Below are 12,067 nucleotides of genomic sequence, written 5' to 3' on the forward strand. Positions count from 1 at the left end.
ACTTTATTTCCTATCTCCGTCCACGGTTGAAAATATACATAAAATAAAGTAATGTTTTAGTCGTAAACGGTTTCAGCCATTTCCGGAACTGACTTTTTATCCCCCACTCCACCGTTTAAAATATACATGTAATAAAATAGTGTCCAAAACGTAAAATGTTTCAGCCATTTCCGGGACTGACTTAATATCCCCCATCCACCGTTAAAAATATACATGAAATAAAGTAATGTTTAAGTCGTAAACGGTTTCAGCCATTTCCGGAACTGACTTTTTATCCCTCACCCCACCGTTAAAAATATAGATGAAATAAAGCAGTGTCCAAAGCGTAAACTGTTTCAGACATTTCCGGAACTGACTTTTTATCCCTCACCCCACCGTTAAAAATATACATGAAATAAAGTAATGTTCAAAGCGTAAACTTTTTCAGCCATTTCCGGGACTGACTTAATATCCTTCACCCCACCGTTAAAAATATACATGAAATAAAGTAATGGTTCAGTCGTAAACTGTTTCAGACATTTCCGGAACTGACTTCTTATCCCTCACCCCACCGTTAAAAATATACATGTAATAAAGTAATGTCCAAAGCGTAAAATGTTTCAGCCATTTCCGGGACTGACTTAATATCCTCCACCCCACCGTTAAAAATATACATGAAATAAAGTAATGTTTAAATAGTAAACGGTTTCAGCTATTTCCGGGACTGACTTCATATAAAATATGTATTTTTTTTTTATTTTAATAAATCCGTTCCATTTGTTTTAGTATAGTATTTCGCATATTGTTGAGATGATGATTAAAATATGTTTAGCAAGCTACCGTCACGTAATTTCTGCACCCGGACAGCGTCGGTCTCTTTGTATTTAATTAACGACGAATGTATCGCAATTGGATGTGCGCCATTGTATGTGTGTGTTTTGTTAATTAATTGCATTGTCTGTGTTTGGCTAAACGCGAACAGCACGAAACCGCAATCGATGTTGGAAGTCAGTCACGACTGCGGCATGCAAATCGTCGATTGCGTGTTTTGGTGGGGAAGTGTAGGGGTTATGGTTATCTCTTTCCGACGTTGCGATTTGCTTATTCGTCTGAAAATAATGTTAATATTTGGAAAATATAAAAAAAGAACGTTACCTCTCCAACCACGTGATCAGCATTCACAAAGAGATTTTTTTTTAATGGATGAAAATAAAGTCTGCCATGAAATTAATTCGATGGTTGGGGAATTGGGAATCACGAAAGATGGAGATGATATATTTACAGTGTGTATTTTAGTAAAAAAATACTGTAAATTCACCCTCGTCCGTTCCTCTGTCCGCTAGGGACTGCCAAATGATTGTGAAGATTGGACCGCATGTTTCCGTGACGTCAGATTTGTGTGTACTATACGAACTATGGAAAAGCATTAAGTCTAATGATTTTTTAAAACCTTTGTTTATCTTCTTCAAACTGCAATTAATAATTAATCTTTGTTATAATTTTATTAGGTTTTATGATTTACACAGTTTAATGATTAATAATATTATAAACATTTGTATATTAAATATGAAATACGGTTTTACTGAACGTTCTTTTGGTTACCTACGGGCTTCCATATTTGTTCGGTAAAAAGAGACAAACAAAACATGGGGGGGGGGGTCTACAAAATGCTTAATATTTGTGCAATAATATTTTCAAATTGGTTTGAATCTGGCGAGCAAAACAACTGACAAAAGTCATGTTTATATTAAAACTTAATATTAAGAAAAAATATTTAAACACAATTAATTAAATATCTATGTTGTAACGGAACATTTTAAAATAATGGAATTTTAATCGTTTTAATCATTTAAAAATAAATTAATGTTTACGAAGTTTCTTTTTCTTGGCAATTCAACTGATTATAGTATATATTAATTCGAAAAAAAAAACGCTATTTAAAAATAAACATAATAATATTAAGTTTATATAAATTTTTTAATTGCAACTTCAAGGTAATTTTTTGTTCAATATGTGTATCTAAATTTAAAAATAATGAATATTTTTTACTTATTTGAACTCTTATGTTTCATAATAAATACAAATTTCGATAGATTTAAATATATTTTGTTCGAATTTCGAAAAAATAAATATGGGGGGGGGACACACACTAAAAAATATTTCCCCTCGTATATTTTATGAAAACTGCGTTTTATATGTAATTTCATTCGAAAATGGATAAGTATCGAAAATTTCACGAAAATCTGACCATTAGTTGATTTTTGCTAAATTTATTAAATACGGGTATGTTTTCACGTTCGGAATGTCTACTACATGGGAACGTTATTTTTAAGCGTCAATTATGTAAACACGATTTTCGTCTCACAATTTCATTATTTTCGTTCGATGAAAAATTTTTTTTTAAATTATTACTGGTTTATTTTGCCCTTCTTTTAAATGGTGCAAAAGTTATACCCATAATATAAATTTATAATAAAGTTACATCGTGTTACATATAGGGTGGGGTAATTATGTGGTGACTTGGCAGCCTCTACTGTCCGCACTTTCTCAGTAACTACGACTTGGAATTTTTTGAAATTTTGCGCAAAGATTAAACATGATACGCGTAAGAAAGTAACAGTGGGCATTTTCCGGGAAAACTCCGGTTTCCCCTAGGGTTGGCTAAAATTGACACGTTTATGCCTATTAAAATAAATTGATGCCTTGGATTTTTATAAACTTCCTGAAAAGTTGTAACTAACTAATTTCTATATAATTTTGTTTGTCTATACTTCGCGACAACTCTTGGGTGTGCCAAGGACGCGGCATGAAAAAAAATGACTACGTTCAGCATTGCCCCCCCCCGCCATTTAGCCTCAAAAGAACTTAAATCCTGGTGAAAAAATAACAAACTGTGCAGTTTTAGGCTTTAACATATGTAAATTTGAATTATGCACCACGCAAAAAAAAAAAAAAAAAAAAAAAAGAAATGACCAAGTTCACCAATTTAGCCCCCAAAGTCTCCAAGGCCTTAGCATATTAAAATTTGAGTTCAGCACCATGCAAAACTGCTAAATAGACATACACAGAAAATTTTGGACCAATATGATAAAGTAGTTCTTAAAAATGGAGTGTTTTTATTAGCTCTAAACGAGCCCCTATCGTGAATAATAGTAAAAAGATATAACCAGAGGGGAAATATAGTAATTTCAAGAACAGATACCAAAACAATATTGAATCATTTAACATTGGACCAAACAATGAACCAAATCGGAATTAAGGATAAGGACACAAATAGATATTAAAAATAAGAAGAGAAACACGGCTTCATTAAGGAATTGGGTTACGGAACTACGTAAGAATATAAAATAGATTTTGAATTCGAATGGTCCATATCAGATAAAGTTAAAAAATATAAACGCAGAAATATGTGAAAAATTCAGCTCTCCGAAAAAGGGCAGTTTACATTTGGACAAAAGTAAAAAAAAATGTCTTAGTCTAGAAGGACATTCCTTCACTCACCGGGACTAGAACAGACATTACACATTGATCCCAGCCCGACGAATCGGAGGTGGTAAGTTAGCTCAAAAAATAAAATAAACATTTTTGTGACGTCAAACTACTTCAAAGATGAGAAATTGATTGCAAAATGTATGGCTTAAGAAGTCGGTTCTAAAACAGACTTTGATCCCAGAAAAATATCCGATTCTGACGCCCTCCCTTTGGGCTCATCTTTGTACGATGTCCAATTTGATTTTGTTTTATCTCAGCATTTTTGGTCCAAATATGATCTTTGAACTTTCACGCGTTGGCTGCAAAAGTGGTTATCTTTATTTTTGATGGACTCATTCATTTCTGTAGTTTATGACATTTTTTAAATCATATCTTTCTATTTGAATAAATGAAATGTTACGTAATTGAGTTTTCTCTTGGGTAAAACATTTTTTTTTTAAATTAGATAGTCCTTTTTACTTCAGCAGCAGGATTGGAACAATATTAAATTGGTGTTACTTTTAATGAACAGGAAAGATTCACGGTAGAAAACTGGGATAAACAAATAGATTTGCAAACTGAAGAATTTATAATCATTCTTGCAACTTCGTCTAATGAATAACTTTTTTTTTACACAGTGGTCACCACTTATCAAGACCCGCAAGTCACTCAGGGATAAGGGTTGTTGCAAGTACAGTACGTTAGTGTGGAGATTTGATGAAGTGTTTACTTAAGCGGGCGGTTCATTAGGAATTTGTTTCCGTTGGACTTGAAGACATCCAAGCTGTAGTCAGGTGGGAAGCAGGCAGACGGAACAGAGTTCCACAGGCGTGCAGTTCCAAGAAAGAACTCCTTTTCAAATACAAAATGTGACTAAATCTTATTCAAACACGTGCTACCAAGCACAACACACAACCCATTGTCGGACATTTTAATCTTAATGAGAGCCTCCCCCTCCTCCGACTGATATTAATATTAACCAAATAAAGAAGAAGACAAAAAGAGGTTAAGTCTGAAGAAGATATTTTTAGATATCGAATGTCTTAAAAAGAAACTTACTATTATTCTTCATTTTAAAATTGCTTCATTTTTTTTTTTGTTTCAATTTCTATTTTTAATAACTTTTTTTTTCGGTTTAAATTCTTCAGTCAGTTTCAGATGTGGAAAAAAACTTAAACAATGGTACACCATCATTCATACTTGAGTTATACCACATAGTGAATTCTAAAGAGGACATTTTAAACAAAAATGTTTGATATAATATAAAGCTGTCTACATAGAAATAAATTCCTATTGCCACGCCTTAGACCTGATTAAAGAAAATGTCTAAGCAAAAAAAAAAAAAAAAAAAAAAAAAATTAGGGAATATGTTGAAATTTAAATCTAAGTGCTGTAAGAGAATATAAGATTTAATACAAAGATTTTAGGATATTGCTATAAATAAATTATTAAGTCATTTTTTTACATGGGGGTCACCGCATATCAAGGCCCGAAGGCCACTCAGGAATAATGGTTATTGCGTGTACAGTAATCAATGAGATAGTATTGTAGTAATCATTAGTATTGGGGGTTTTCATAGAGTGTCTTACTTAAGGGGCGGTTTGTCAGGGGTTTGTTTATGTTGGACTCGAAGACGTCCAAGTTGTAGTCAGGTGGGAAACAGGCAAGTGGCAGAGAGTTCCACTGGCGTGCAGTTCTAAGAAAGAAGCTTTGCTCATGGAATCTACGTTTGGATTTAGGCACAGATAAAGAGTGGGGAAAATTATTAACAGTAGTTTCAGCCAGACGGGTGTTTCTCGTGAAAGATTGGCGAGGGACGACGAGGGATTGGAGCTCAGACGAGCACCTGCCATGGAAATAACGATAAAACAAAGACAGGCTCGCAACGTCTCTTCTGTGGTAGAGAGGTTGCCGGGAAGAGAAAAGGGCATCCCCCACTAAACCACGAAGTCTATTTTGTACTCTGTCAAGGCAGGATAGGCTGTTTTCAGCAGCTCCTGCCCAGATGTAGTAACAGTACTCCATCCTTGGACGTACTTGGCTTTTATACAGATAGAGAATTACATCAGCAGTGAGATATCTTCTGGAGCGGTAGAAGGATCCCACCATTTTTCCAGCAGCCTGGGCAGCGGATGTGATGTACGTGTTCCATTTCAGATCATAAACTCAACAGACAAAACAAAAGCTAATGAAAACCTTAATAAGGGAAAGAGAATTAAATTCAAATTTTATGTTAGTTATTTGAAAGAAACTAATACCTGAGAAATTTCAATAATACAAAAAATTGCCAATATCAAGCAATTAAAAAGATATTAAAACAAACAGATTATGATGAAATAAAACAAACTTTTTTCTCTACCCTGCAACCTCTATCTCCCACAGAAGAGACGTTGCGAGCCTATCCTTGTTTTATCGTTATTTCCATGGCAGGTGCTCGTCTGAACTCCAATCTCTGGTCGCCCCCCTCGCCAATCTTTCACGAAAAACACCCGTCTAGCTGAATCCACTGTGAAAATTTCCCCCACTCTTTATCTGTGCCTTAATCAAAACGCGGATTCCATGAACAAAGCTTCTTTCTTAGAACTGCACGCCTGTGGAAATCTGTTCCGTCTGCCTGCTTCCCACCGGACTACAACTTGGATGTCTTCAAGTCCAATGTTAACAAATTCCTAATGAACCGCCCCCCCTTAAGTAAGCACTTCATCAAATCTCCACACTAACGTAATGTACTTGCAATAACCCTTATCCCTGAGTGGCTTCCGGGCCTTGATAAGTGGTGATCACTGTGTAAAAAAAAAAAAATTTATTTTGAAGCAAGCGAAATGAGTAATTGAACCTACACTGATATGAATAGAATAAAATTAGAACTACAATTTTAAAATCAAGCCAAGGAGATTAATAAATACTGATTAAAGAATACATAGGATTTTCCCTGGTGAGCTTGAATCCTATGCTGCAGACCATGACTCAAGAAGTGTGCCCGGCTGAGCGAGGAGAGATAAAATGAACAGTGAGAGGAGAAGAGAGGGAGGCGCAAAATGACAGCATCAGCAGCAGCATTGGTAGAGCAGGGTATCACTGCGGGAAGTGCAATAGAATATGCCGCTTCCGCATCGGTTTGCTCAGTCACAGCAACAGTTGCCACCACTTATGATAACCTTCAGGTGCAATTCTCCATCGTCTATTAAGACGGAAAGATGCCAGCAACATAGGAATTTCGATAAAATTATAAATTGCTAAATATTAGCAAGATCGAATTAGGTCACTTACACCGTTAAGATATACTGAATGAATAGAAAAGATTAGAAGATAAAAATAAAATGTTTATTAAGATAAGCCTTGGAAAGATTAGACATTTAAATTATTTACACAACCAGCAATGGATGAAGATAAAGTTTAATAATATTTATAATAACGTTTTAATTATAGTTTTTTGAAAGAAATAACATGGGAAAGAGAAAAAAATCAGCTAATATATTGTAACATGTAAATAAAAATTTATACGAAACTGAGGCTAATTGAGCTAAGAATTGTGGGACATATAAATAGAGACTATACTTTGAAGTTGTAGATTAGGATTTAGGAAATTAGTCAATTAAATCAGAAAGGATAACATAATTGCAAGAATTAGCAAAAAAAAAACATTAAAAATTAAATGAATATAAAAATAGAAAATTGGCGAAGTATTATATAAAAAGAAATACGAAAATTGGATACTTATTAAATTCGAGAGCATTCGAAAAATAACTTTACAAAAATGAAATAAAGTTGATGAGTAAGAGGTGAGCCGAGCTGGTAGATCCCTTATAATAGGGATTATGAATATATTCATATATGTATAATAAATGTATTTTAGTGTCTGAAGAGTAGCTATTTTTGAAATATTTTTCAATAATATAATGTTTAAATATAATTGTCCAAATAGTTATGAAACAATTGCAACACATAAGGAAATACAACGTATTATGTTCTCATTTCATATCTTGTTGACCTGATTTTACAAAAATATTATATATATATATACATATATATATATACATATATATATATAATATTTAATATTATTTTGTATTTTATTTATAATTTTATTTGACTAATTCAATGGCGCATTGAAGTACTACTATTACTGCAACTACTGCTACTACTACTGCGTCTGCTACTACTCCTCATGCAACTTCTAATAGTAATATTACTACCGTTGCTACACTACTACTACGTCTTCTACTTCGTCTGCTACTACTACTACTACGTCTGCTGCTACTAGTACTACTATTACTGCAACTACTGCGACTACTTCAACTTCTGTTGCTTCCGCTACTACTACAACTCTATGCTACTGCTACTACTCCTAATGCAACTTCTAATAATAATATTACTACTACTACTTCTACTAATAATACCTCTACTACCACTATTACTACTACTACTTCTACTAATAATACCTCTACTACCACTATTACTACTACTACTTCTACTAATAATACCTCTACTACCACTATTACTACTACTACTTCTACTAATAATACCTCTACTACCACTATTACTACTACTACTTCTACTAATAATACCTCTACTACCACTATTACTACTACTACTTCTACTAATAATACCTCTACTACCACTATTACTACTACTGCTGCGTCAGCTACTACTAGTACTACTACTTCAATTACTACTACTACTACTACTACTACTACTACTTCTGCTGCTGCTACCACTACAGCAACTCTGCTTCTTTACTACTACTAATGCTACTACTTCTACTAATAATACTCCTACTACGACGACTACTGCTGCTGCTACTACTACAACATACGCTACTTTAACTACTCATAATGTTACTACTACGAGGGGCGTGCAATAAGTAATGTCCTTGCCCCACTTCCCATAGCAGTAGAGCAACGAAACTTGGCTTTGCAGTTATTAGTCTTTCTCTACATAGGAACCGCCCAGAGTTATGCATTTCTCCCATCGTTTGATGCAGGTCCGGAGACCGTTTTTGTAGAACATCCCAGGTTGGTCCTCCAACCACGATGTGACTTCAGAAATCAAGGCTGCATCATCTGGGAAACGCTTTCCTTTCAAAAACAACTTCATGGCTGGGAAGAGATGAAAGTCAGAGGGTGCAAGATCAGAAGAGTAGGGAGGATGGGGATGGGGTTCCATAACCACACGTCCGTGCTTCTGATCTCGCGACATGCGAGTTGTGGATTGGAGCGTTGTCCTGCAGGAGGAGGGTACCTTTGCTATTCTTGCCCCGCCTCTTGAATTTGATAGCTTCCCTTAATTTCCTCCAAAATGAAGCATATTAGGCTCCTGTAATTGTGGTACCCTTTGCCAGGAAATCTGTCATCACTACTCTATCCTGGTCCCAGAGACTGTGAGCATGACCTTGCCAGCGGAAAGCTGCACTCTTGCCTTCTTTGGAGGTGATGAGTCCAAGTGCTTCCACTGCATTGACTGGGCTTTGGTCTCTGGATCATAGTGATGGACCCAGGTTTCATCCTGTGTAATCAGTCTTTTGAAAAACTTTTACTCATCGTCTTGGCACATCTCCAAATTCATCCGCGAGAACTCGACGCGTTCTCGCTTCTGGAATGGTGTGAGCAACCTGGGAATCCATCTGGCAGACACCTTATGCATATGCCAATGGTCATGAATGATAGTTCCCACAGACTCTGTACTAATCTTGACATCTTTGGATATTTGGCGAATAGTAATGCGCCGATCTTCCAAAATGGCAGCCTCAACTTGACGGACAGATGTCTCATCAATGGCAGAAGGCGGGGGCGACCAGGTCTGGGATCTGTTTCCACATGTCATGTTTGAATTCACGATGCCTTTTTTCTTCCTCCTCCCTTATCTGACTCACCACTGCTCCCTCTCCCTCTCTCTTTCTCCTTTCTTAATCTATCTAATCGAGGAAACGAATTGGGCATATCTTTTTTCCTTACAAAGGACTCACCACTTATCAAGGTCCGGGGGCCACTCGAGGATAAGGGTTAATGAGTGTACACTAGTCAATGGGACAATATCGGAGTAATCGTTAGTAGTGGAATTTGGTAAATTCGATTCGTTAAAGGAAGGGTTCATCAAGAACTTGTTTACATGGGACTTGAAGACGGCCATATTTTAGTCTACCAGAAAGTAGGCGCATGGAACAGAAATCAAAAACGAAATAAAAAGCGGTGTTTGTTACTGTGCTATTTTATTAAATTAAAATTTTCAAGTTCAAGTTTTACGATATCCTTTTTTTTTGTTAAGTCGTTAAGGGAAAAGTATAGAATAGTTACAGAAACTGCTCCTTTCCCCATGTTAAGAATGGCTTTCTAAATAATGTTATTATTTAAGCCCGGTAACAAAAGAGTCACCACTTATTGCAGTGGTCAATGGGACAATATCGTAGTAATCGTTAGTAGTGGAAATTTGGTAAATTGGATTATTTAAGGGGACAACTCATCAAGAACTTGTTTACATTGGACTTGAAGGCGATAAGATATGTGTCACTTCACTAACATAATCACGGTAGACGTAGATAAATAGATAGACAAATAGTGAATGTGGGAGAGATTGAGAGACAGAGAGAGATTGAGACGCATAGAAAGAGAGAGAGATTCGTGAAGACAGAAAAAAAAGATAAAGACTGGAAAAGATACATAGGTGCAGAGAGTGGAAGTGCGAGGGTGTAGATGTTGGGGAGGGTTTAATGCTTACTCGGCGTCGATATGATTGCATAAATGCAATTTCCAGTTCAAGTCACGGAAGACCGCAAGGCAGAAATATGAAGAAGCCATGCGCCAGCGCGATTTAACACGCATAGAACATGAATAATTAATTATAAAACGACAATGGGGGGGGGGGAGAGAAAAGATGTAAAAATAACAAACACGTAAAGAACGTGGTTATGACGTTAGCAAAGGCGATTGAGCTTATGTCCAAGTGAATAGCATCCTCCATAACGACGTCCGATTATTGCTGCGCACAGCGCATCGAGTCAAACCAGCCATATGAATTCTTTTCCATATCCATGACTCCCGCGTTCACTTTAAACACGCAGGGCTATCTAATAGTGCCCGGGATCATATATAACAACATAAAAAATTAATAAAACGGGGGGATGGTTTATAAATTTATTAAAGTCACACACACACATGCATAAGTGATCATCAGTTGTTTACCCTGAAACACTGTTTCGGGGATTTATGTATATATATATATATATATATATATATATATATATATATATATATATATATATATATATATATATATATATATATATATATATGTATATATATATATATATATAAATGAGATTGTGTCTTATTTTATTAATATATATATACATATATATATATATATTTGTATATATATATATATTATTTTAAAAACAATATTTTTAAAACAATATGTATGCCGCTCCCCATATGGGGGTACCAAATTGGTTAAAGGGAAAGTTATTCCCAACTCGCATTTAGGTAAAAAATGCACTTTCGTAAATAATTAAATTAATTTAAAACATATCGCAAAAACAAAAACAAATAAAATCTAATTAAATCGCAATATATCCAAACAGTTGTGCGAGATGGACGAACGGGTTAAGAGTTACCGTGGGGTCCCGATTTCGAATTCGTCAGATTCAGCCAGTTTGATGAGTCGTAGACGACGAAACACGTGTCAGAGGATAATTATATTAAAAAAAAACAGAAACAATATGTATGCCACTCCCCATATTGGGGTAACAAATTGGTTACATGGAAAATTATTCCCAACTCGCATTTAGGTAAAAATGCACTTTCGTAAATAATTGAATTCATTCAAAACGTATCGCAAAAGCAAAAACAAATAACATCTCTCTCTCTCTCTCTCTCTCTCTCTCTCTGTATATATATGTATATATATATATATATATATATATGTGTGTGTGTGTATATATATATAAGATTTTTATATATATATAAAACATTTTTATTTATATAGACAAATATTACATAGTCGCTACACTGAACATGCTAATTTTCGGACAATTGGTTGGTAAACCCAAAAGTAATACGGTATAATCACGTTTACACACCGGTTCCCATCAGATAACCGAAGTTAAGCAACGTTGAGCCTGGTCATTACTAAAATGGGTGACCAATTTGGGAATTCCAGGCGCTGTATGTAGGAGGGCGTCGACAACTCCCTGCGAGAGTTGCAAAAACCTAACGGGGAAATACATGCGATTGGGGACCGCTTGTAAATTTCATACTCCAATGAAACTCCCTCTTTTGGAGGAAGCAAGTTAAACCCGAATAGGGTTAGTAACAACCGACACAAAAAAACAAAAGTCCTCGGCAGGCGACTAAATAAAGCTTTAGTGTCACTGAAGGCGTCTGGTTCTCAAATGAAAGAAATGAAATATATTATTTTTTTATATAAAAATAAAACGCCAAATTTAAAAGGGAGATGTGGTAGGTTAAGTGACATTTTAGACTCCGCGCATAGAAATCGACGGGGGAAAGAGAAGTTCAAGACTTAAGAGTATAAAAACGGGGAATAAAAAATATATGAAAAGGAAAACGGATAAAAAAAGAAGGAAAAAAAAAAAAAGGGAATGAAAAAGAAAAAAGAACAG

At 35.2% G+C, this 12,067-nt stretch overlaps 1 pseudogene; it reads left to right on the forward strand.

The window, feature by feature from the left end:
- The first annotated feature begins 11,497 nt into the window (after positions 1-11,497).
- Positions 11,498-11,616, forward strand: LOC145268876 (5S ribosomal RNA; annotated as a pseudogene).
- Positions 11,617-12,067: the final 451 nt, after the last annotated feature.

Source organism: Euprymna scolopes, chromosome 44, assembly GCF_053919585.1.
Source record: "Euprymna scolopes isolate OS-2025 chromosome 44, ASM5391958v1, whole genome shotgun sequence".
NCBI lineage: Eukaryota > Metazoa > Mollusca > Cephalopoda > Sepiida > Sepiolidae > Euprymna > Euprymna scolopes.